The following is a 27,245-nucleotide window of genomic DNA, read 5'->3' on the forward strand; positions in this document are numbered from 1 at the left end:
TCTACTTACATTGCAGAAGACTTGTCACAAGACAGGGCAAGCAAACCCTTAGAGGATGATGGAAGATGATGTGTGGTGCGTCAACCAAGCTCTAACAGCAGAGCTATCCCACCACTAAAGGCCTGAATTCCAAGCTACCCGATTGGATGAGGTGCTAATTTCATATAGAGTGTGCTGCAAACAGGAGCTTATCAGTTTAGTTTTAGTCTTCCGCAGGAACAATTATGAAACAGGCTGTGTTCTTTTTTAGACCACCCAAAGCCGATTGAAGCACTAAATCAGAGTGGCCTTCTGTGGACAGATTCTGTGGGTGGAGAAGGATTTGTTGTTTGTAATCTTTTTAGTTTGAGCTATTAGGTGGTACTTAAATTCCAACTTCAATCTAAAACTAAGGGCATAGGAGTGCAGATAGGAAGGAGATGTGAAATGCGGAGGGACACACAGGCCCTCTTTAGGATCCTGGCGTTAAGGGGTTAGTGACGCTGTAAAAGGTGTCGGCGCCGTTAAACCCTTAACGCCTGATTACGAGGTCCCTTCGCGGCCCCCGACCTTAACGGCTGGTTTAGGCCAGCCGTTAAAGTAGGGACCCGCGAAGGGACTTTCGAGGTAATTACGGTACCGCAATTTGCGGTACCGTAATTACTGCCTTCCCCAGTCCCATTGAGCCCTATGGGGCAAAAATGGGAATGGGGAATGGCCAATGGTAAATGGGGAATTACCGCCCCGCCACCTTGGAATGGGGCGGTATTTCCCCATTTACCATTGGCGGACTCGTTACAATACCGGCGGCAACCATGGTGCTAATAGCGCCATTGGTTACCGCCGGTGTTGTAATGAGGGCCACAGACTGTGGATGTTGTATTTCTCTCACCGGCCCACTGGCTGCCCATTGCCATGCTAATCCCAAGGGCTGTCCCATCCACCTCCCCCTACCAAAAACACCTCTGCGAGATTTATTTAAGCTGTTCTATATCACAGATGGCCTCAAATTGTACCCTACTCTAGGGTCCCCCCACGGAGTACAGGGATGCAAACTTCAAAGCAAACACAACACTACGTGGGTCTTTTTATTCAAAAAAACAATTATTTAATATTGCTATGTTAACTTCATAAGTACAATAAATGTAAATAAGATTATAATTCCTTAAATATAACTGATATGCCATCCTTCCTACAGATCCCGACACACTAAGAACTAAAGGCATGATCACACATTTATTTTTCCATTACACATGCGTCAATGGAGCTTAATAGATAACTCATAATCATACCAACAGCAATCCCAGCTTAGCCTAAGAACAGTGAGCAAGGGGTCCACGTCTGGTTTCCCCTATTTTTTGATTGTTTAAGGGACTTAGATTTCCTAGGGACATCCAGATGTGGACCCCTCGCTCACTGTGCTCAGAGAGGCACAGCTCCACCTCAATGATGAGGCCCAACAAGGCTGAAACACATGTCTGGGGTTGCTGTTGGTGCTCTTGTTCAGAAGAGAATTGTCATAGCATTTCGGTGATGAACTGCCCATGTGGGCCGGGCAAAGACTGATATGCAAATGGTTATTTCCCTTCTGTGAAAGGTACAGTGAGCTAAATTGTGGCTGGGACACTCGAGTGGGTGCCTTCTCAAAGAACCGGTCATTTAGCCATGTTCGTTCTCACAGAGGGGTGTCTACGACCATTTTTTTTTAGTGTGTAATGTATTGTCCATACTTTCCGAGTAGTGATGGGTAAGTCTTTATTCCTGCAAGGCCCCATCCCTCCATATTTCTGCTCAAGAGTGGTATTTAGTAACTACAGAGGTTATGGGTACTCACAGAGAAAAACATTTGACATGGTGTACCATTAACATGAGTGGGGATCCACAGAAGAGCTGTGTCACGCTGCCCGCCTTGTACATTCTAGGGTGATTCCTAAACAGGTATTTAACAGTGCTGCCAAGACTATTGAGCTAGGTGTGAGATGTCTGCTTGCATCTCAATAGGTAATAAGTAATGGGGCAGATTCTAGCTCATTAGTGGTTCAAGAGCCATGTTTGGCTCAGTCAGCAAGCTGTACTTAGAATAGAGATAGCATTGCTGTATATATGCACAATCATGAGGCAGTCCATCAATTAGTGGGAAAGGTTTTTATTGGTGATGCATATCAAAACTAGCCGACACGTACCAAGTAAAAGGGGGGCACAGCAACTACTTTCTAGCCACGCTCAGTCTTAATAATAATTTGTTGGTGGATTAGCTGCCCGTCCGGTGGACATGCCCAACCCTGCCTGATAAAAGTCAATCCTGTGATCAAAGGGTGCTCAGTCAATTACTGTTTCTTACATTACTTTGAAGAAGTACAAGTCACCTTTGTTTGCTTAATACGAGATGTTCTATTCAATGTGGTTGCTAATCAAGAAATCAAAATGCCAGTCAACTCATGTTTCAACCGGTCGAGTCTTTTTCGAGGCTGTTGTCAATCATGTGTAACACATACAATTCAAAACCGGCCGCATTCATGAAGGAATTGCAAACATAAAAAACAAAAAAAACAGCATAGTATGATTAGCGGTGCTGCGATTTTGTCAAAGGATGGGAGAAAAATCAGGGAAAATAGAAAAGCTGTGTTTTTGCTTTTGTTTTCGAGTTTGATGTTGATTAGAGGAAGTCTGGATAGTTCTATCCAGTTCTGTACATTGAATATTTCTTTAACAAAAAAATTAAATAAAAAAAAGGAAATAAAAAAATAAAAACGGATAAGTGAACATTTCTAATGAGATCTCAAAAGGTCAGACCACAATAACTCCTGATCCGTGCACAAACCAATAAACACAAACAATTGTTTAACAGTTTGAGACCTTAGCTGTGGTTTGTGTTATATCTTACACTTCCCTTCCTGAGTAAGCAGTCTGATGACATCATGGAACGCCCAGGTGCTGACTGAATGATTGTTCCATGGGAGCAGTTGAGAGAGAGACCTGACAAGGGAACAGATGGATGACCAAGGGCTCTGACTACTGTTCCATATTGCACTTGATAAGATGACCACTGATGTTTGCTGTAACCAATAAACAGCCCTGTATTGAAGATTCTACCTAAGAGTTATCAGAGCCTGCATCATTGAATACAACATTTTGCACCACAAGGGACTTTTTTTAGGTGTACCCGTACCCTGCGGAGCTCAGAGTCTATAAGGATGCATATCGAATTCATGTTGCTGATTAATCCTAATAAGGGGTTAATCCTCAGCAGCATGACAGCAATTTCTATTCAGTCAAACATTAGATAAAGTCTATTGGCATTCCCTTTACTATTCCCTGACTTTTCCTCTATGGTGAATGTTGGGGTGCCAATCAGCTGCCTAGGAGCAAAGGCTTTATATACAGATTAAAGCCTGTGCTTGAAGCTAATGGCTGGCGTGCCCCCCGGGCTGAGGTTTGACAGTCTCGCTCGGCTCTGCCTCTCTCCGGCTGCTTGCAATGCTCTTGGCACCTCCTTACTTTTGGGCTGCTTTACAACACCCTCCCACAGATGTCTGTTCCATGCCCCTACCACTGCTCCACAATTCGGCCTTACCCTCTGTCACGCTACCACTGCTCGCAACATGCCTTGGGAATGGAAGGGAGACTCAGCTCTGAGTCCTGTGTTCCTTTTCCACAGTTGACTTCTTTTGTTTCTTTTATCATAAAACCCTTACTCCACAAGCTTCACTTGTCACACGCTTGCAGCAACACATGTTTCGAACTTCAGGGGTTTGCCCCAGGGTGCAAACAGCAATAATGCTCCCACCCTTGGGCCTTTACCAGGTGGAAACATTCCCCTGTTGGTGTTAACTTGGGCCCAATAAATGAAATATTTAGGGAATTTTATTAAGAACCTTACAGATCAGAACTAAATTGTGACCAGAATACAATAAAATGCTTTCTAGACTGTGTTGACATCCGACGACTTACAAATGAGCAAGCCATGCATTTAGAGAACGCAAAACTGTGGAGAAGTTTGCCTCGCAGTTTGAATGCTCCGAGGAGCCAAAACGCTGGCTACTGATGGACTACCGGCTGAATTTTATCGGATCTTACCTGAGTGTACCCTACAGCTATTGTGTGATGTTCTGACCACTTTATTCGAATCTGGGACCTTGCCAAACTCTTAGGGGGTAATTCATAGAATTCAGCGCACAAGTGGCGCACGCGGCTGGCGCACAGTGAGTGCGTGCGAATCCCTGCGCCAGCCGCGTGCGCCAAAACCCATTTCCGCGCACAGCGTATTCATGGATTCCAGCCACCAAAACCAGCCGTGGCGTGAAGTTTCTCACGCGATCGTGAAGTTTCTCACATGGGTGGGGGCCTGGTGGAGGCTGCCCCTGGTGACTGGGGGGTGGGGGTGCTGGGAGACATGGGTGGGGGCCTGGTGGAGGCTGCCCCTGGTGACTGGGGGGGTGGGGGTGCTGGGAGACATGGGTGGGGGCCTGCTGGCAGGTGCCCCGCAATGCTGGGGGTGGGGGTGCAAGGGGACATGAGTTGGTGATCATTGGTGCAAGGAGACATGTGCCTTTGCTGGGGGGCATGCCCATGTTGGGTGGGCTGCCTGCGGGACATGACCAGGGATGCAGGGTAGTCCCCTGTGGTGTGGGCTGCCTGCAGGGGCCGTGGAGGGTGTACAGGGAACACCTGGGAGGACCCACACTGGCAAATCACTTGTAGGACTCCCCAGCACCCCTGAAATACACGTACCCTGCTGAAATCGCGTGTAAAACTTTGTGCGCACCCCTGTAATACCCGCACGCAGCCCAATCGCGTGTAAAACTTTGCGCGCACCCCTTTAATACCCGCACGCAGCCCAATCGCGTGTGAAACTTTGCGCGCACCCCTAATACCCGCACGCAGCCCAATCGCGTGTGAAAATGTGCGTGCACCCCTGTAATACCCGCACGCAGCCCAATCGCGTGTAAAACTTCGCGCGCACCCCTAATACCCGCACGCAGCCCAATCGCGTGTACAACTTTGCGCGCACCCCTAATACCCGCACGCAGCCCAATCGCGTGTGAAACTTTGCGCGCACCCCTAATACCCGCACGCAGCCCAATCGCGTGTGGAACTTCCCGCGCACCCCTGAAATACATGCGCCCAGGCCAATCGCGTGTGGAACTTCCCGCGCACCCCTGAAATACACGCGCCCAGGCCAATCGCGTGTGGAACTTCCCGCGCACCCCTGAAATACACGCGCCCAGGCCAATCGCGTGTGGAACTTCTCACGCACCCCTGAAATACACGTAGCCTGCTCCCCCAGGCCCGATCGCGTGAGAAAGTTCACGCGAACCCCTGAAATACACGTAGCACGCTCCCCCAGGCCCGATCGCGTGAAAAAGTTCACGCGAACCCCTGAAATACACGTAGCACGCTCCCCCAGGCCCGATCGCGTGAGAAACTTCACGCAAACCCCTGAAATACACGTAGCCCGTTCCCCCAGGCCCGATCGCGTGAGAAACTTCACGCGAACCCCTGAAATACACGTAGCACGCTCCCCCAGGCCCGATCGCGTGTGTAACTTCCCGCGCAACCCCGAAATACACGTGCCCCGCTCGCACAGGCACTATTGCTGTATGTTGCCACTTTTGTAATGCGCAGGGATGCTACCGCCTGCCTTCGTGTGGCGGACGTGTTTGGGCTTGTGCGTGTCTTTCGCTGTGCGTGGCTTTGCCCTATTCAATTCCATGAATACGTGTGGTACGGGTGCGTGTGGGCGTTCCGTCTGCTTCCCTGCAGTACATCCCCAGTTACGCCCTTGTTTTCGCAAGTTGTTCCCCATTCCGCGCGTTACGCCCCGTGTTCCGCCCACTTTCTAGTGTATGCGCAGAGGTTGTGCGCTTTCACTGTGTGCGTCGCGCACGTCTTTCGGGATGTTGCAGTGACGTGTGCGCCATGCACGGGTTTGGCGCACATCCGGAGGAAGACACGCGCAGGGACTTCCATGAATCGCACGCGTGCGCGTGCACCTCTTTTATTCCGCTTGCGCCTGCTTGCATCTGCTTGCGCCTGCTTGCGCGTAGATTTTCGGCGCACGTTTGTTCCATGAATCGGCCCCTAAGTGTCATGCGATGGTGACTGTTTTGACAAAGAAAGGCAATTCACCAACAAGATGTGGGAACTATAGACCGATTAGCCTGATTTATACTGACTGCAAGCTCCTGACGAAGATACTGGTGAAAAGATTGGAACCAGCTATTCCATCACTAGTGCATGATAACCAGGTAGGATTTGTGTCGGGAAGGTCGGTGGCAGACAATATGAGGCGACTGCGCCAGTTGATTGATATTGAATATAGGCAAATGCGTCCTGCTGCAGTGGTCTCTCTGGATGCAGAGAAGGCCTTTGATAGGGTCGAATGGCCATACCTATTTGAGTGCTTGGATTAAATGGGATTTGGGTAGAACTTCAGGCAATGGATGAGGCTCCTTTATAATGACCCTAACACCAGTGTGCTCACAAATGGATTGATCTCAGAACCATTCAAGTTAAAAAGGGGGACTAGACAAGGATGCCTGCTGTCCCCTCTACTGTTCATCCTAGCTATGGAACCATTGGCATTGATGCTGCGAGCAGATGAAGATATCCAAGGAGCTGGTGAAAGGGCAAGTGAACGTACAATTTTGTTCTATGCTGATGACTTGTTGGTGTTTCTTAGTGACCCAGGTGGGCACTTCTGAAAATCTCATTGTGGGGCAAAATTAACTACATTAAAATGAACATAGCTCCAAGAATAAACTACACCCTCTCAATGCTCTGAATTAAGATAACAAGACTGAATTTCAAAGAGCTGGAAAGTGCTATATAAACGTTTCTGTGGGATGGCAAACCGCCAAGGTTGGCTCTATGGAAAATGTGGCTGCCACTGAGACAAGGCGGTATGAACTTGCCAAACTTCTTTGATTATCATCTTGCATTTTCCGTCCGACATTTATGTTGGACCGTGGCTACAGAGGAAGAACTTCAGATGAGATTGTAGCCACGTGCAATGGTGTCTCTCATCTAGCACCTAAAGCCTTGTTGACAACAGTGAGCAGACCGTCTCAACTCAAGAATCCCCTGATAGCGTTCATGAGTGAGTGCTGGTGTTACATATCGCACCTGATTGGATGTGACCCGTACCTATTCTTGGATGCATCCATCTGGATAAATCCCGCATTAAACTGCAATGGAAACATGCTTTTTTGGCCACCCTGGTTTCTGGGAGGAGTTAGATACATAAGGGATCTGATTAAGGACGGGAATTGGGTCCCCTTTGCATGTCTGTGTAATGATTTTGACTTGAGTGATTGCACCTATGCAGAGTACAGACTACTCAGAGGAATCATCGGCACTAAAATTAATCCTGCGCAAATGATGACCCAAAATATAGCATGGTCAGCGCTGGAGCTCTGCAAACATGCACTACATCCAGCTGCCACTATGTATGGCACACTGCTGTCCAATCAACAGAGAGACGCTGAGCTGACCAATGTCTGGGCTAATGAGGTAGGTGAAAGAATTTATCAAGATTGCTTTCAGCAGTGCTGTAACAATGTCCGCCTGGTGAGGCTGGATTGGGGACTGAGGACCTCGCAGACCAAACTCCTCTTCAGAACTTAAAGGAGTCCGGAACGCATGTTCAAAAGACATCTTATTGATAGTGACAAATGCTGGAAATGCAAGCTTTAGAAAGGTATCATGAGTCATCTACTCTGGGCCTGCCCCAAAACAAGAGACTTTTGGAAAGGTGTTTGTGAAAGGCTGGGCCTGGTTTTGAGCTGCACGATTGAAATGAAGGCATCTATTATGATTCTAGGGGACGTAAACCCATTGGGGGATGTGCCATTTTACAAGAAGGTATGGCTACTCCAAGCTTGTATGGTGACAAAAAAAATGATCCTTAGGGGGTGGAAGACTGCAAGATCTTTTTGTATTGATGAGAGGGCAATTTACAAGCAGTCTGGAAATATGGATACATTTACAGACATGTGGGGATCTTTTCTTGATACATATGGTTAATGCTTGAACTTATGTGGTTAACTGTGTGCTTAATGTGTGTTTTATTTTATTGTTTTTTTCCTTTTTCTTCTTCTTTTGCTTTCTCTCTTCTCCTCTTCCTTTCTTCCTTTAACTGATGATTGACTTTGATGAACTTTTATTGTCTAATTGAATCTGTTTGCCGATTTGCTAACCTGCACTAACTGTTCTACTTTGAATATAATGTAGCACTTAATGAGTGAAAATAAAGCATGCTGTACTAACGAAATGCAGCATTATTGATTAAGTGGAGCCCTTGTGAAGAGTGGAAACTGGCTCTGAGTACACCCTTATTGGTGTTGGCATTTATCATATTTAGGAACACAGTTCAGCTCTGGTGCAGGAGGTCAACCTGCTGCACTTATTTGCATAGATGCCAGTGCAAAGGCCTGCCTTGGTTCATGTGAAGGGAATGAAGAACACTTAATAGGCAGGATTTGCAAGGGTTTGATAGGCCAAGATCAGGTCATAGCAATGTAAATCGAATGTTTGATTTGAAACCTGACCCACATCCTGCATGTTTGCCTGGAAGGAAGCTAGTGAAAATTGAACGTGGTAAAGCTCTCACATTGGTTGGTGCCATGATGCATGAATGAGTGCAGCCGTGTGATTGAAGTATGGGGTCCTTACCTTTTGACACATTTCCCAATAAATGTAGAGTTAGGAGAAGACTGGGCTTAACTTCCCACTCTCTAAGACCTTCCTGAAGGCAAAGCTCTGGCTAGTACTTGTGAGAGCTCTCCCTCCAATCTACTATTCCAATCTACTAGTGTGGAAACAAGACTGATGCTCGCTCCATATATCTCTCGCCTGGACATAAGCCCCAAAATGGGTGCCCTATAGAAGACTTACGTGACCTAGGCTTGGCACAGATTTTGACAAGTGGGTGAAAGAGCCAGCACCAGCCTATGTAACTTACATTGTGTAATTACAATGCTTGTCGCAGCGACAGCAAAAGCAAGTGCCCCAGGAAAAGTGCCCTCACGTTCCTGCGAGGCAACCCTGTGTGTCAACGGGCACCACCTCAGTGGTGCCTGAATTCTGCCAGACTTCTCCTGTATCCTGAAAACTTTCCCAGCGTTGTACCCACATTCTACTACGTGTTAAGGACTGCTAGATGGACTGCTTTGAATCCATCACCAGAGTTTGGGGGCCACTGAACTATAAAGGGCTGCACTGTAAACTACCACCAGCAAACACCCGCCTATTGCTCCATCACCATGCTTTAAAATCAAGAACAAATGTTGCCCATAAAACAAAGGTCAAAGCCCAGCAGGCCAATCAGATCGAGCCTGCAACCTCTGCATGGACATTTTTGAGACTCCTTCAAGGCCCAAACCTTTGTGGCTACCATGTTGGGAAAACATGCTCTATCCGCAAAGGCAAGGATTTCAGTACATAGGCAACCTTTACAGTGTACTGTATATATTTTCTGTATTATCCTAAACAGAGCTATAGTATTTAAAGAATACCTAAGTGTGGTCATCGATTGTCTTCAAAGTGATAACAGCATCACCCTGTATCTTGCCTACTCCACTTCCCTCTAGACGATGATCCTGGGACCAGGGTGGGAACATAGGATCAGGGGAATCCAGAGAAATACATGACATAATGGGAGTCCCTGGCATGATATGATTTGATATGATATGATATGGCATTTATAACTCGCCTATATACAAGTGTTTCAAGGCGCGATGAGGCAAGGGAGGGGGAACAGAGGGAAGACAGACAACGATCTTACCAGGCCAGGTGTCATTCAGATCACGCAAGTGAATGGGAAGGGGAGGGAGGAGAAGTGCGGGGGAATGGGGAGAGGACAGTGCAGTACATGGGATAAGAAAATAAATAACAATAAGTAAAAGTAGGCCAGCAGGTGGCAAGTGCAAGGGTCAGTGCAGACGTCAGGTATCAGGTGCTGATAGTGGGACTGTAGGGCTACAGAAAAACAGTTCCCAAGAGCGCGGGTTGCCGGGAAGGCAGTGTAGGAGTGCGACTGGTGGGGGAGGGGACCTGGGCCTGAGATCAGAGGGTGGACAGGTAACCAGTACAGTTTCAGTGCCAGCCAGGAAGTCAGCAAGGGAGAGGAGGAGAAAAAGCAGACGTAAAGAGAAAGGTTTTGAGGTGCTTCCGGAACCAAAGATGATTCTCCTCAAGTTTCAAGGAGGCAGGGAGGCTGTTCCAGAGGGAGGCCCCAGCCGAAGAAAGAGATCTACTACCAACTTGTTGCTTGGAGAAGCGACTGACCCTAAGGGAGTTGAGTGAAGAGGTCGAGAAGGAAGGTATTTAGGAAGAGAGAGTTGAAGGTATTGAGGCCTTAGGCCCCAGAAGGCCTTGTGGACGATGCAGAGGGTTTTGAACTTAATCCTTGCAGCCACTGGGAGCCAGTGCAGAGATTTCAGTGTTGGAGAGATACGATCCCTGGGCTTGAGGCCAAGGACAAGTCTTGCAGTCCTGTTCTGAATCAGTTGCAGAGGGCGGAGAGTAGAAGCAGGCAGATTTAGAAAGAGGCTGTTACAACAGTCCAGCCTAGAGAGAACCAGAGCTCTGGAGACAGTGAGCTTCTGGGGGAAGGAGAAGAAAGCAAGAATACTTCTGAGGAGGTGCAGCTGGTAGTGTGACTTTTTAGAGACGTCAGAGGTGTGAGGAGAGAAGGAGAGTGTAGAGTCAAAGATGACCCTGAGGTTTTTAGCCTTGCAGGTGGGAACAGGAAGAGGGCCAAGAGAGGCCAGCCAGGGAGCTACAGGAAAGGAGGGAGCGCATTTGCTGATGAGGAGAATCTCAGTCTTACTGGCATTAAGGCAGAGGTCATTGGCGACACACCACTCCTGGATATCAGACAGTCAGAGATGAGGGAAGTAGAGGAGGAGGCCGAGGGTAGCCTGAAGATGAGCTGGGTGTCATCCGCATAGAACTGAAAGTTGGGGCAGAGAGCGGCTATGCAGTGGGCCAGGAGTGCCAGGTATTGGTTGAAAAGCCAGGGAGAGAGGTTAGACCCCTGGGGGAACACCACAGGTAGAGAAAAAGACAGCAGAGAGGAAGGACCCCAGTTGGACATGGGAGGGTCGGTTGGAGAGGAAAGAAGTCAGCCACGCCAGAGCCGGACCAGTGATACCAAGGTTATCAGGGAGACGGTTGAGCAGGGTGGCATGGTTGACAGTGTCAAAGGCAGAAGAGAGATCAAGCAGGATGAGGGCGCAAGGGGTGTTAGAGTCAAGGTTGGAGAGCAGGTCTTCACGGATGTTCAGGACAGCAGTTTCTGTGCTTCTGGAAGCTCTGATTCCAGACTGATGGTCAAGAAGACAACCAACAGATTCAGTGTGGGGATTAAGCTGGGAGATGGCCAGTTTCTCCAAGAGCTTGCCCAGGAAGGGAGTGATGGAGAGTGGGTGATAGTTAGCCAGGCAGGAGGGGCCGGCAGAGGGTTTCTTAAGAAGGGGGTGCACAAGGGAGTGATTCAGAGGGGATGGGAAGACTCCAGTGGTGAAGGAGTTATTGCAGAAATCAGCCAGGGCAGGAGCCAGGGAGTCAATGTGGTCCTTGATAGTTTTGGAGGAACAGGCGTGAACCTTTTTCAATGAGACTTTCATAGATCAGACTTGTCTAGAAATCTCGTCTGCAGAGAACATGTGAAAGGCAGAGAAAGAGGGAGGAGAGATGGCTGCAGGAAGGTCAGAGGAATTGCAGGTGGGGGAGCAGGGGATAGGAGGAGAGAGAGGACATGATGTCCTGAGTTTTAGAGATGAAATGAGAAGCCAATGCCTTACAGAAGGCCTGGGAGGGGACAGGAGAGGCAGAGACTGCCACAGGATTGGCCAGTTCCTTGCAGATTTTCAAGAGCTCAGCCGAGTTGTTAGATGCTGCAGAGACGCAGGCTTGGCTATGTGCTCTCTTCTTGGTTAGGACAGAGAGCTGGTATTGCATTTGCAGCAGGCAGCAGGCCAGCTTGTTAGAGGATGTACATGAAGCATGCCATTTCGTCTCGGCCACCCTACACTTTCGTTTTAGGGTGATGAGGTCTGAATCGAACCAGGATTTTCACTTGGCTTTGGGCTTCAGGCAGATTCTGATGACAGGGGCAAGGATATCAAGAGTATCAGATATAGCAGAGTGGAGCGTGGAGAGGGCTGTGTCAGGATGAGAGTCAGCCAGAGGGGGAGGGGAGGTGAGGTGGGAGGAGAGGAGAAAGTGATCACTCCAGGAGAGAAGAGTGGTGAGAGGGACAGAGAGGCGAAGGTCTGAGGAGATCAGAACATCAAGAGTGTGCCCTGCAGAGTGAGTTGCGCCAGAGGGGAGAATTGTGAGTGAGAGAGAGTCGCAGAGGTCACGAAAGAGTCCAGAGAGAGGACAGGAAGTGGATGTTGAAGTCTCCAAGAAGGATGAGTTGAGTAGTTGAGGTCAGGAGTGAGGCGGAGAGGTCCGACCAATCAGAGAGGAAAGATAAAATCTGACCAGATGGCTGATAGATAGTAGCCACAGTAAGTGAGTGGCTAGGGGAGAGAGAGAGCCTGCAGACGAGGCATTCAAAAGAGGCGTAGGCCTGCGTAGGAGTGGCAGAGGCTGGAATACACTTGGGGAAGATCAGGGCTACACCCCCACCAGTCTGTAAGCCCTGGGTGCGCAGAGGGTCTTGTAGCCGTCAGGTGGGAGTGTATCAAAGCTCGTGATAGAGCTGGCCGTGAACCATGTTGCGGTGAGACAGAGGACATCAAGGTCAAGTTCTTCCAGAAGGCGGCAGATATCAGAAGAGTGTTTGACAGCAGAGCGTGAGTTTAGAGTGGCAATATGTAGAAGGTTGCCATCCTTGAAGGACTTCCGGGGAGGGGTACAGATCAGAGGTATGCCCTGCGGAGGTGTAAAAGAGCCCGGGAGGGGGCAGAGAGGGAAGGGGAAGGCAAGGTAGCCAAGGAGGAGGCAGAAGGTGGAGGTGAGGTAGTCAAGGAGAGGGGAGAGGGGACAGCAGGAGAAGAAAGGAAGTTGATGAGGCGTAGGAAGCGTCTATCAAAGAGGTGAAGGTTGGTATGAGGGCCTTGGACCAGGACAGGCCCATTAGAGTAAACATTAATGATGACCTCAGAGGAATGGAAGGTTGCCATGAGGGCGTCCCAGCGGGTGCCACCATTAATGGGAGAAGAGGAGAAGGGGGAGAGCACAGAGACCATATGAAGGGTCCATAGGTCTGGTGAAGGCACGACAAAGAGGATGCCATGAGAGTTTCCTTGGAGGAGGCACTGGTGTAGGTGTCAGCGATGGGGAGGCATGGGTTGGAGACCAGGATGTCCTTTTTAAACTTTTTCCTACCAGATTTAGTGAGGAGAGCAGGCTAGTCAATAGAGAAGCAGTTAGAAAAGGTAGGGGAGACAGCACCATAGAGTAGGCGGGAGAGGAGGGGGGTGGAAGGGAGAGCGGAAGACACTAGCGAAGGTCGCTGGAGTAGACAGACAAGACAGCGAGAGGCAAGCAAGTTGAGCAATAGGACAGATGACACCACTCAGGATAAGAGTTTTCAAAAAGCACTGGTGTGAGACAGGTAGGAGGGCACACCAAGGTTTGAGAATCCTAAATAGGGGAGAAAAGGCCAGGTATTTCACAGTGCAATTATTTATAAATACTGATACAGTGCATATTATAACAAGGAGAAAAACACCTAAGTTTGAGAATCCTGACTAGGGGATAAAAGGCCAGGTATTTGACTATGCATTATTTTGAAATACTGATAACTTGCATACTATAACAACAAGGAGAAAAATGCCTACGATTGAGAATCCTAAATAGGGGAGAAAAGGCCTGGCATTTCACAACACGGGAATACAACACAACTGACCGAGAAGGGTCTGATGGTAGCAAGGAAGCTCGTAGGACTAACCTGAAGACTGACTACTGGCGTCCCCTGCGGACACCTGCAGACACAACAGGAGAAGCCGCTACTGTGGGAGCCGCGCTTTGCCTTAGGGGTCCTTAGCCAAGGGGCAACCTGGCAGGGGCTGCCCTGGTGGTGCCTGTAATAAAGGGAGGGCGTGCCAATTAGGGTGCAGTGGGAGGGATGGGAGGCGGGAGGGAGGGAGGATCCACAGAAGGGGAGAGAGGGCAGAGGGAGTGCAGCAGAAGGGGGAAACAAAAGAAACTGTAAGATAAGAAAAACAAGGCCCACAGAGGGTCTGAATACCTGTGGCAGCAGCCTGCAGTCACCCACTCAGCCCAGGATGCAAACAATGCATAGGGCTTGGCTATTACTACATTGGGTTTGAATGTCCTTTCCTGCCAGGTGTTATTTTCTAGTGACAGTACCAGTGAATTGTGTGAGTACCTGGGGTTTTGATTTCAATATCTGCCAGTGAAGTTTTGATGGCAACAGGAGTCAGCGGAGTTAGCACCTGGTTCCTGTAGACGTTCATTCATTTTGACAGCAACCCCTTTCCTATTATTTGAGTACCAGACTATGTCAATATCTGGAAAATGCTGCCAGTACATAACATATAATGGCAATTACTGCAAATGGTGAATACTCAATTTTACATATGCAATGGCTTTAAAAACAACAAAACGATTGGCTTGTCAATGTGTGCATTCTTACTGGTAGGGTGGTTGCGTGGTTATCAGGGCAGGCGCACTTCATAGATGTGAGGATTGTGACGATAAATGATTTCAATAATGTGTGTTTTACTTACTACTTCATGCTGGATTCTTATTGACCTGTTTTTTTAATTCTTTGACTGCATTGTTTAGGTTTTGCAAAGCCGTCAGATGGTGTGTTGCCTCTTGTTATGTTTCTTCATGAGAACGTAATATTTTTCTAGGTGCAATTCATGATGTTTTTCTCTGAAACTGAATTAAACACATTGAAAATGTAATTTGTACATCCCCAAATATGAACCTCCAAACAATTTTCAAAATATGAGACAAATATTGATTCTTCATGCTAAACTCATGCTTGTAACACTTCTTAAATTATACAAATCTACATTATTCAAAAAGAATACTTATCATTAATTCATATCACTCGTCTGCCACAAAAATATTCTGCCTTTCAGAGGCAGACATTATTTTACGAAAAAACAATGGGCCTCATTCTAAGTCAGCCGATCCGGTAAAAAAGTGCTGGTATTCATGGAATTCATGGATTCCGGCACTTTACCGGACTGGCCGACTCCGGTAAGGCTGACGGCCTACCGGCAAAAAAAGATGCCATTACTGGCACCGGTATTGCCGGTGTCGGTAATGATGGTAAATCCCCCCAAGGAGTCCTAACAGACTACATGAATGGGGATTTACACTGTCACTCCGGCACCCATAATCCTCTGGCAATGTCGCCGGAACAGGTGCCGGAAACAGTAACTACATTTTCCAGTATTCTGGCGGCTCTACCGTCAGGATACCAGAAATGTTAGAATGAGGCCCAATACCTTTAAAAACAACACATACCTGCCACACCAGCTCTGTTTATCCTACGTGTACAACGTCAATCGCATGAAAAGATGTCAATACATTTTCAAATTGTCTATATACATCATGTAGTCTGCCGTTAATATGCAGAATGTTCTTCTGGCCGCAAAATGTGTCAGTTCTATGTCTAATGGAGGACCTTCTTCAGGGGGAGAATCAATATGGTGGTGACTGGGAACAATAGATCTAAAAGAAATATAGAGGAGGTGAGTTATAAATAGTTTTTTTTGCCCATTCAGAATATGTGAATACATTTTGTTATACTTTCCAATGTGCTGCCAATAGTATTTTTAGGTCAAACTGATAAAATAGCCATGTGGACCTTATACAGTGTAGGGGATGACCTGTGAAAGAGGTCACCTATAATATAAACTACCATAGTGGAAACAGACTTGCCCAATTTATTTAATTTATTTATTGGGCATTTGCAAGGCCCCTGTACATCACGAAGTGTTTCAAGGTGCCACAAATCAAAAAGGAAGGGAAGAAGGGAGTAAAACAGTAGAAATGAACAATAAATAGCAATAAACTATAACAATAACGGTCCTACTAGGCCTTGTGACATTCAGACCGTGCAAGTGCAGTCGGAGGAAGTGCAGGAGGGAGGGGGGCTCAGGCGGCAAGTGCTAGTGGGGTGCACAAGGGGAAGTGTTAGGGGTGCCAATGGAGGAGTCCACTGGTTAAGTGCTAGGGGGAGGAATTGCAGGGCAGGATGCCTGTCTCCCAAGTTAGATGGGGGACCCAAGGGCAGTGCTGAGGGGCGGGAAGGTTTGCTGGTGTCTACTTGGCAGAGGGCCTCAAACCTATAAGGTTCATGAGGGGCCAGGGCCACCAGTCTCAGCGACAGTGAGGTGGTTAGCAGGGGAGGGAGAGAGGGAAGGAGGAGAAGAAGAGAAATGTTTTTAGGAGTTTCCGGTACTTGAGGTGGTCCGGTTCAAGTCGGAGAGGAGGAGGGAGGCTGTTCCAAAGGGAAGCACCAGCCAACGAGAGAGATCTGCCTTCAACTCTCCGTTTGGTGAAACGCTTGATGAGCCGAGAGTTGCAGCTAGAAGAGCGAAGAGTTCTAGTGGGAGAGTAGTTATTGAGAGAGCATTTGAGACAGCATGGTCCCAAGCCCCAGTAAGCCTTGTGGATGATGCAGAGGGTCTTGCATTTGATAGTTGCAGCCACAGGGAGAAAGATTTTAGGACTAGAGAGATATGATCCCTGGGCTTGAGGCCAATGATAAGTCTAGAAGCCCTATTCTGGATTAGTTGAAGGGGGAGAAGGGAGGAAAGGGGAAACTTGAGGAAAGGGCTGTTACAGTAGTCCAGTCTGGAGAGGACCAAAGCCTGGAGACATTGAGCTTTTTGGGGAAGGTGTGGAAAGGGAGAATACCTCTGAGTAGATGAAGCTGAAAGTGGGCCTTCTTGGCAAGGTCCAAGATGTGCGGGGTGAAGGAGAGAGTGGAGTCGAAAATGACCCCAAGAACTTTGGATTCAGTGGAGGGAGAGGGGGGAGGGAGCCCAGAGAGGGGGGCCAAAGAGCTGGATAGAAACAGGGTACAGATGTCCCAATAAGAAGGACCTCGGTCTTACCTGCATTAAGACGAGATCATTGGTTGTGCACTAAGTTTGAAGAGCAGACGGGCAGTCAGGAATGAGAGAGAGGATGAAGAGATTGTACCAGTGGGGAGATTGAAGGAGAGTTGTATGTCATCAGCATAGCACTGGAGGTGAGGGGAGAAGAAGGAAGGAAATCAGGTGGGCAAGGTAGATGTTGAAGAGCCAGGGAGAGGGGATAGATCCATGGGACACACCACAGGTAGAGAGAGAAGTGGAAGAGAAGAAAGAGCTCAGGTGCACATGGGAAGGATGATTAGTTAGGAAGGAGGTCAACCAATTCAGTGCCCGGTCCATGATATCAAGTGTGTCTTGGAGCCGTTTTATGGGGATATAATGGTTGACTATGTCAAAGGCAGAGGAGAGATCAATGAGAATGAGAACAGCAGGAGAGTTAGAATCGAGTTTAGCGGATTCAGGTCTTCATAGGTGTTCAGGAGAGTAGTTTCCGTGCCTCTGGATGGATCCAGATTGGTGGTCATGAAGACAACCGGCAAGTTCAGCATGATGGGTCAGTTGGAGGAAGGCCAAATTCTTCAGGAGTTTGCCCAGGGAGGGGTAGTAGAGATAGGGCAATAGTTAGCCGGGTAAGTGTGGTTTATAGGAGAGGGTGCACAAGGGAGTGCTTGAGGGTTTGAGGGAAAGAACCAGTGGCAAAGGAGTGATTGCAGACCTTGGCAGGAGCCAGGGTGGTAGAGGAGATGTTGTCCTTGATAGTTCGAGAAGAGCAAGAGGACACCTGTTTAGATGAGACCTTCATAGAGCGGACTACTTTAGTGACCTCATCATGTGTTATGGGAAAGAAGGAATAGAGAGTGGGGAGAGGAGGGAGAGAGGCCAAGGGAGGGAAGAGAGCAGGGTGAGGAGTAGAGCTAGGGGTGGAGGAAAGTGAGGATATGATGTCCTGTGTTTTTGATATGAAGTGGGAGGCCAGTACGGTACAGAGGGCCTGAGAAGGAAAGGGTGTGGGGGTAGAGACTGCAGATGGATTGGCGAGTTCTTTGCAGGTTTTGAAGAGTTTGTATGTGTTATTGGTGGCTCCAAAGATGTGGGATTTAATGTGGGCCCTCTTCATGGAGCGGATAGAGAAACTGTATATCCTTTGGAGTAGACGACAGGCCAGTTTGTTGGAGGATGTTCCCGAAGTCTGCCACTTCCGCTCAGCGACTCTGCATTTCCATTCCAAAGAGGCTAGTTCAGAGTCATACCAGGTGTTACGCTTGAAAACAGGTTTCAGACGGATACTCATGAAAGTAGCAAGGGTGTCAAGAGTGTTAGAGATGGCAAGGTGAAGGTCATCAAGGACAGAGTCAGCAAGGGAGTCAATAGTGGGGGTAGGAGGGAGGATGTAGGTGGAAGCGAAGGCAATAACTGACACTTGCTTCAACAGTCAAATGACTGCGAAGGAGGATGGCAGTGTTGGGGGTAGCTCAGAGGGCCAATAGGCCCCAGGTGGGAGGAGAGAGTAGTCAGTGCAGGAAAGGGAGGTAGTGAGAGGGTTAGAGATAGGAAGGTGAGCAGATATAAAGGCATCAAGAGTGTGTGAGTGAGTCGGGCCGGAGGGGAGAATGGTAAAAGAGAGGGAGTCGCAGAGGTCACGGAATAGTGAGGTAGTAGATTTGAAAGTGTCAAGATGGATGTTGAAGTCTCCAAAAAGGAGGAGTTTAGGGGTAGAATTCAGGAGAGGGGAGGTTAGGTTGGCCCATTAAGAGAGGAAGAGAGGGATTGATCCAGGGGGCCTACAGATAGTAGCAAGGGGTAGAATTCAGGAGAGGGGAGGTTAGGTTGGCCCATTAAGAGAGGAAGAGAGGGATTGATCCAGGGGGCCTACAGATAGTAGCAAGGGTAAGCGAGAGGGTAGGTGAGATGCCAATCTTACAGACGAGGCATTAAAGAAGGAGTAGGGTTGAGTGGGTATGACAGAGGCAGGGATCCACTCAGGGAAAGCCAGGCCCACTCCACCTTCAGGTCGATTGGGCCAAGGCTTGGAGAGGAGCTTGTAGCCCTCAGGAAGGAGAGTGTCAAAAGCAGTGACCGAGCTGTCATTGAACCATGTCTCGGTAAGAGTGAGGATGTTTAGGCCAAAGTCTTTCAGAAGGAGACAGATGTTGGAGGAGTTTTTGACAGCAGATCGGGCATTCAGGGTAGCCAGTGGAGCGGGTTGCCACCTTTGAAGGTTTTCTGAGGAGTGCTACAAGGGTTTGGTACTCTCGCCAGGGGTGGTGGAGAGGGTAGAGGGGAGGAGGAAGGGGGAATAGCAGGGTTAGGGATAAAATTCATGAGAGACGGCAGGCGCCGGTCAAAAAGGAGAAGGTTGGGTTGAGTACCCTGGGCCATGACGGTGCCATTATGATAGACATTAATGATGTGAAGAAGAGAAAGGGTAGAGGGTTGAGACCAAACAGGGGGGTTCATAGGTCCAAAGAGGGGACAGAAAAGAGGATATCAGTTATAGTCAGCCCGGAGGAAGCATTGACATAGGTGTCAGCAATCGGTAAGCCTGGGTTTGAGACCAGGAGAGCTTTTTTAAACTTCTTTCTTCTAGGCTTTGCGAGTGAGACAGGATAGGTGATAGAGAAGCAGTTAGAGTAGATAGGATAGATAGAGAGGGCCATGGGGGGTAGAGGAGAGAAATACATCAAACTTCTGCACAATGCACAAATAAACTCACCAGGCGATCCAGCAGCCAAAGACATGCATGTACAAGAAAGTCTTAGGCTGTAAGCAGTGCAGACCCTCCTTACAGTCAGGGAGTGTGGCAAATGGCCTGATCTGACTATCAAACAGTTATGAAAGCAGGCATTTCAAATGGGGCTGCAGATGTTAAAAACATGCCTAGGTCTGATTATGAAACGGTCATAGAAGCAAGCATTTCAACTATGGGTACAAGTTTTATAAAGAAGTCTAGATTCAACTTTCCTACAGGTTGGTGTGAGCATAATTCATAGATATAGCCAGCATTAGTAGCGAGACGCAGTAATGACACTACGGGTGAGTAGAGAGCATTCAAAGTTACTGCTGAGGTTAGGCAGTTAGTTCAGCGTGCCGTGGGCGGCAGTAGTCCATAGAGGTAGAAGAGGTTGAGCGGCTAGGAGTGGCAAGAATATCAAAAATACTGATTAGCATGGGGAGCAACCCGAGAGAGGACAGATCAGCAGGAGTAGAGGCACACAGAGGCAACAGAGGCCCAGGAATAGTTTAGATGCGCACACAGCCTGGGAGGTGCGGGGGGTGGCGAAGGAAGTCACACAGGCAAAGATATATCGGATGCAATTTGGGCTTAATGTTGAGAGCTTGAGCTTGGCAGTGGAGCAATACCAATCAGGCCGCTTCAGGGAGGCAGGTGAAAAAAACTCAGAAGGTCTCGGCAGTTCCATTGTGCATGTTGGAAGGCCCGGGATTGTAGAAGATGTGTGGTCCACGTCGCCACAAACGCCTTCTAGGCTAGGTTCTATTCTGCGAAGTAGATGGGGAAATGATATGACAACCCTCATAGCTGAAAAAGTACTGCTCCGAGGGAAAGTGTGAATATAGCAGGTGATATAATGTTTATATGGGACAGTGTTGAGGAGAGACTAAATGGGAAACAGACCACCAATACAAAATACGCACAAGGGTCAGAAGTGCCTGTATTAATTTTATTTAATTAACATTTTTGTCCAGCGATGTGCAAGACATATTTTGATTTAATATGTTCATTTTTGGTTTGCTCATTAAGTGGCCACCCCAAACTCATGCACCCTAACAAACACTCCCAATCCACAATTCTGGGCAAGAAACAGGCAGTTTGCTAAAAACTCATTTAAATAGAGTAATTAACCCCTTAACTGCTGAGGGTTTTCCCTCCCTGTGCTGAGCCTTTTTCTGGACATTTTGGTATGTCAGTATTTAATCCTATTTGCTGACACCGTATCTCAAGATGATACATCTATATGTTACCAAAAATCCATAAAAGGCTGGACTATCCAACCGGCAGACCTATCATTGCCGCAACAGAGAGCATACTGCAGCCTCTTGGCACCTATATAGATTACTTCTTACAACCTATCGTACCGAAAACATCCACCTATGTGAAAGACACAACGCATTTCCTCCAGATTCTCACTCAAATCGAATGATCAGAAAATTACATCTTATTCACCAGAGATGTGAATTGTTTATACACCAGCATCCCTCACTATTTAGGGCAGGAAGTTGTTGAATGGTTACTGTTGCAAGAAGGAACTATTGTATTGATACTACTTAATTTAATTTGTAGGAACTCCTGTTTTGAATATAACCAAGTTTATCATTTGCAAACATCTGGAACTGCGATGGGTGCCACTATGGCACCAGCATACACCAATAGTTTCATGTACCGTTTTGAGACAACACACATTATGGAAAATCAACAATGGAATAAGTTCATAAAAAAATTGGTCCATCACATTGATGATATTTTTGGAGTATGGAATGGAAGCAAGAAAGATCTGGAAGAATTCCTGATCTATTTGAATAGCATCGACAATTGCATTCAATTCACCATGGACATTGGGAATCCCAATGTACATTACATAGATGTACAAACAGTCATCAAAGGACCCAAGATCACCACAACTTTATTCACTAAAAAGACTGACCGAAATAATTTACTTCACTGTATGAGTTTTCATCCCCCCAACATTCTACCTAATTTGCCTTACGGACAAATGTTAAGAGTAAAAAGAATCGTAAGCGACCCTGAGGAATGTGAGATGCAATTGACGAAACTACAAGACAAACTACACAGGAGAGGTCACCCGGATAGAGATTTGGAAACAGCTTTATCTAAAACCAACACCCAAGAATGAGATAAACTTCTACAGAATAAACCACAACAGGAAAGCCCAGATCTAACTTTTGTGATGAAATATTCTATTCAAAGTAGACAAATCAAACAAAGCATTCCAAACCGGTGGAGCATCCTAACCAGTGACAGTAGGACAAAAAATGTGTCCCCACGTACACCAGTATTCGCATACCAGAAAAGCAGCAATTTTCGAAATATGCTAGTACATAACTGAGACAGATCATCGCACAAAACCCCTGAAAAACATCCAGGTACCTGTCCATGCCTCAATTGTGGTAACTGTAATAACGTTATCAAGGGCACTACAGTGTCACATCCTAGAACAGGAGAATAAATACAATTGAAATACCATGCTACATGTCTCTCCGAGAATGTGATCAATGCAATTAAATGCCCATGTTGGGTGTACTATGTGTGTGAAACATCAAGGAAATTAAGATTACGGATTAACGAACATAAATCATGCATCAGAAATAACAATCAAGCATCAGCGGTGGCTAGAGACTTCAAAGAGAATGGACATTCAGTAACTCAGTTACGATACCATGTATTAGAAATTGTGCAGACCAGAGGCTACAATATGGATATCAAGAAACTATGAGCACAAAAGGAGGCCTTCTGGATCGAGAGACTTGACGCTCTCTCACCTGGTGGATTTAATGAGGAATTTGACTTAAGCTGCTTTTCATAATTCTTTATAATGTTGATATTGTCATTCTTGCAGGATGATCATTGATATATATATATATATATATATATATATATATATATATATATATATATATATATATGACAATTTAAGTTGTTTTTTATTATTTTGACACCGTTATCCTAGTATCATGACCATTGGCATTCACAGACTCCGGCATACATAGTCCATTTAATGAAGATGTAGTTTGTATTATTCCAATTCGTGAATTTTAGCAACATAATCATAAATCTACTACTATCCGTATGTGAATTTAGCAACATAATCACAGCATGACTACTGTCTGTATGTTCAATTGGTACACCAACAGTACCTCAGTATTCACAGTTCTAATAATGGATAGACGTCAGACTTATTTGGCATGACATGATAAGACAGGAGTGATTTGATTAACGCTCCTTCAATGCGACTTGCGAGCATAGGGCCCTTCGACCCTTAATCCCACTCATCCGACTATGATTGTTGCTAATTGACTTTTAAATAACAGATTGCTAAACCTAGTAGTCAGCGTATCACATCCAACCACATCAAGTGTTGCAGCTATTTCATCACAAGCATAGTGCCCTTCTACCTTTAATCCCACTCATCCGACTATGATTGTTGCTAATTGACTTTTAAATAAGAGATTGCTAAACCTAGTAGTCACCGTATCACATCCAACCACATCAAGTGTTGCAGATATTTCATCACGATCACTATATTTAATCCAGTGATTGTTAATAAGTTGTTTCAAGTCACTTGCTCAGTATTATAGCATTTCAATGACACGGTTTACCAGCTTTTCACAGTTTCATGGCATACTTTGAACATTCCAAAATGGCCGACTTATACGGCTCTACACTGCCGTGCAGTTTCCTTGACAACCATTTTCAACACAATATATCAAACGTTTCAGTTCACGTGTCGTTGCGGCACCCGAAGAAGAACACAGATCAGCCATCCCACAGGTAAGATCTATGTCAGACCACAGACTAACTTAGAACTTTAATCGAGCAATCTATCACATGATCCTCAATATTTGATCTGTATTTTCTAACAAGGATTTTCTCACGGTGAAAGGTGCTCATTGAACTTCGGAATGCTAAGTCTCCCATGCGATTCATTGCAAACTCTAAGAGAATAGGTACGATATGACTATGTTTTTTAAGTACTTCAGTGCTTGTCACTATCCCGGTCATACACATGAGTAATCTCATGATAATTAATTATCTTTCTTAGATATACCAAAGAGATCAATAACATCAGGTTAGTACCTACCTGTGACTATTTATGCATAGTATATTTATTATACTTGCTTATGAGCTGACACATATGTATTTTCTTTGTTTTTCTTTATTTTCCGCTTTCTTTTAACCTGCACTGCACAACAACACGTATGTATGAATATTGAACATCTGTTATTTTGTACTATGGCCCTTAACTAATATTTGCAATAATGGTGCAAGGCTTGAACACATTGAAATTTGAAATTTGATGGACGCTCTGAATACATTTTGTATTATGTGAATTGGAACATGAATTTATGCAATGTGGGTCACATCACTCTATGTGGACTTACCTTAATGATACACTACGGGGGCTTAAACCGCCTTGTACATTTAATGAATCGTCATTTCATGGCCATAATGCAAATGAAACGCTGTGTTGTAATGTTTATCTGATATGTGGATAATATGCTTATTATGGTATGTTATGAATAGTAAGCACTGGCCCTGATGAAGGAGAAGTACGTCAGAAATGCATAGGCCCTGGCTTTCATGCATCTGCAATTATTGATTTCATTTTTTCACGACAAAGTTGAAGCAATAAATTAAGATTGAATTATACAAATCACAAAATTTGCTCACCTTGTTTATCGAATCTAAGATTGAAAATATACACCACAAACAGTGAGTGCAGCCCACACTGCTGGCTTCATAGCCAAGGTCTTGTTTTTGCTCACATTTGTAGTGCTTTTTCACGGAGGCACCTCTCAAGTGGGTTTGCACCCCATGCAAAAACATTGAACTATTATAATTTCAAAAAATGAATTGAAAAGTTCAGGTTGTGCACACACTCACTTCTACTCAGAATTCAATCCCTTGTAACATTTCTGTTACAAGTGATATTCTAGCCAGATTTGCACCCCTTTCTTCTCACATGTAGGCAGTCATAACACCACCAAGGACTCCTTGTTTGCTGTATTGAGTCTGAGAAAATAACAAAAAAGTTACCAAATTTTGTGCTTTTTCAGAAAGTGGCAACAAAATGATGTACAAAGAAGCCTGTGGTTTTTTTTCTTGTAAGAGCTAGGAACAAAAGGCATGGAGTTCTGAATTTGCCATTTTCCAAGCTTGCAAGAACAGGTTGAGTGGAAAGATTTTTCTTTTTTTTTTCATAATTGTACCTTCAGATATGTGGGACGTAGGCGATGTTTCCCCTTTTTTGCAAAAGGACATGCTTGCACAGAATGGAAGAGGAGCGTAGGAAAGCTTAATGGGAACACAGAAAAGCATACATTTCTGAAATGTAGATCAAATTCCAAGTTCAGGAAGGGGTCATTTGCGGAGGTCAGGCAACAACTCTGTACCCATAATTCCCAATAGTTCGGCAAACAATTGGAAAAGTGACAGAAAAAAAGTATGTGCTTCTATATGTTTGCACTAGTAAGGTAATGGCTTCCAGGAATATTGAGAAAAGCAATGCACTGCTACCTACATTCCCCCAAATCTTCTAGTTAGTAAATCACACATTTCTTTAAGGTTTCACAAAACAAGCAAACCACAAGCCAAAGACCAAGCCATGGTACACAGTATTTTTATGCTAATGGAGTAAACTGGCGTATTTAGCATTTGAAAATAAGGAAAAACAATGTGTTGAGGAATGCCACGCATACATTTTTTGAAAGGGCACTGATGGAACCTTTTGAAGGATAGGTGACTTGCACAGGTCACAATAGAGTATAGTGCCTAAAGCAGCGACTAAATGTGGGGCACATTTGGGAAATGATAAGGTTGTGCAACAAACCGCAGTGGCAAAATGTATGAAAAAGTTATCACAACCAAGAGAAAACAACACATGTCCTACTTTCCCACATCCGCGCAGGAGTCCCGATGAAAATGGTACCTCACATGTGTGGGTGCACTTACCTTGCCGCAAAGGGAATAGGCTAAACCACTGGTACACCAAACGGCCTGAGGAAGACTAGATTTGGCCTGTAGACAACCCACAGATTTGGGCCTGGGGTGTTGCGGCCACCAAGGAAAACAGGGAACCTCATGCATTTCTGAAAAAAAAGACAGCTGTGAATCCAAAGTGGTCTCACTTGTGTGTGACATGCTACAATATATTACCCAGAATTCCCAGCAAAGTCCAAAATGTAGGCCATGGTACAAAGTATTTTTATGCTGACGCACTTGCCATTTAAAAATAAGGAAAAGCAATGTAGTGAAGAATGCCAAGCACACATTTTTTGAAAGGGCTCAGGTGGACCTTTTGAAGGATAAGTGACTTGCGCAGGTCACGAAAGAGTACAGTGCCTAAAGTAGGAACTAAATGTAGGGCACGTTTGGGAAATTATAAGGTTGTGTAACAAACCTCTTTAGAAACATGTATGAAAACGTTTCACCACCAAGAGAAAACAACACATGTCCTACTTTCCCACATACCCCAGATGAGTCCTGATAAAAATAGCACCTCTCATGTGTGAGTGCACTTACCTGGGCACAAAGGGAAAAGGCTAAACCCCCGGTAAACCGAACGACCTGAGGAAACGATATTTATAGTGTTTTTGGGCTTCTGGACAATCCACAGATTTGGACCTGGGGTGTTGCAGTCACTGAGGAAAACATGAAATCCCATGCATTTCTGAAAAAAAAAGACAGCCGTGAATCGAAGGAGGTCTCACTTGTGCGTGTCGTGATGCAATATATTACACAGAATGCCCAGCAAAGTCCAAAATGTAGGGCAACAAACACATTTTTGAGAATTTGCGACCAGGTAACTACTGAAAAAAAAATCGTGCAACAACAGATGTCCTGCTTTCCCACATTCCCACAGGTGTCCCGCGGAAAACTGTACCATATATGCGTGAGTGCACTGACCTGGGTGCAAAGAGAAAAGGCTAAACCACTGGTCACCGAACATCATCGGGAAGAATGGATTTGGCCTTCTGGACAACCCACAGATTTGGGCCTGGTGTGTTGGAGCCCGCAAAGATAACAGAAAACCACATGCATTTCCGAAAAGAAGACACCCGGGGGAATCCAAAGAGGTCTTACTTGCGTGTGTCATGCTACAATTAATTACCCAGAATGCCCAGCTAAGTCCAAAATGTAGGGTAAAAAACACAGTTTTGAGACATTTGCCACATGGAAACCACCGAAACACACCTGCAACAACACACATATCCTACCTTCCCATGTTCCCACCGGTGTTCCGATGAAAGCGGTACCTCACATGTGTGGGTGCATTGGCCTGGGTGCAAAGGAACAAGGCTAAACTACTAGTACACCAAACGCCCTGGGGAGATGATATTTATAGGCCCTAATTACAACACCGGCGCTAAACCATGGCGCTATTAGCACCATGGTTGGTGCCGGTGTTGTAACGGGTCCGCCATGGTTCAATGGGGAATTATCACCCCATTCCAAGGTTGGCGGGGCGG

The 27,245-nt window shown here is 46.2% G+C and overlaps 1 pseudogene; it reads left to right on the top strand.

Moving 5' to 3' along the window:
* Positions 1 to 6,548: 6,548 nt before the first annotated feature.
* Positions 6,549 to 27,245, top strand: part of LOC138492971 (cytochrome P450 2J4-like) — a 132,439-nt pseudogene continuing 111,742 nt past the window's right edge.

This window comes from Ambystoma mexicanum, chromosome 10 (genome assembly GCF_040938575.1).
Source record: "Ambystoma mexicanum isolate Mex_15411 chromosome 10, UKY_AmexF1_1, whole genome shotgun sequence".
Lineage (NCBI taxonomy): Eukaryota > Metazoa > Chordata > Amphibia > Caudata > Ambystomatidae > Ambystoma > Ambystoma mexicanum.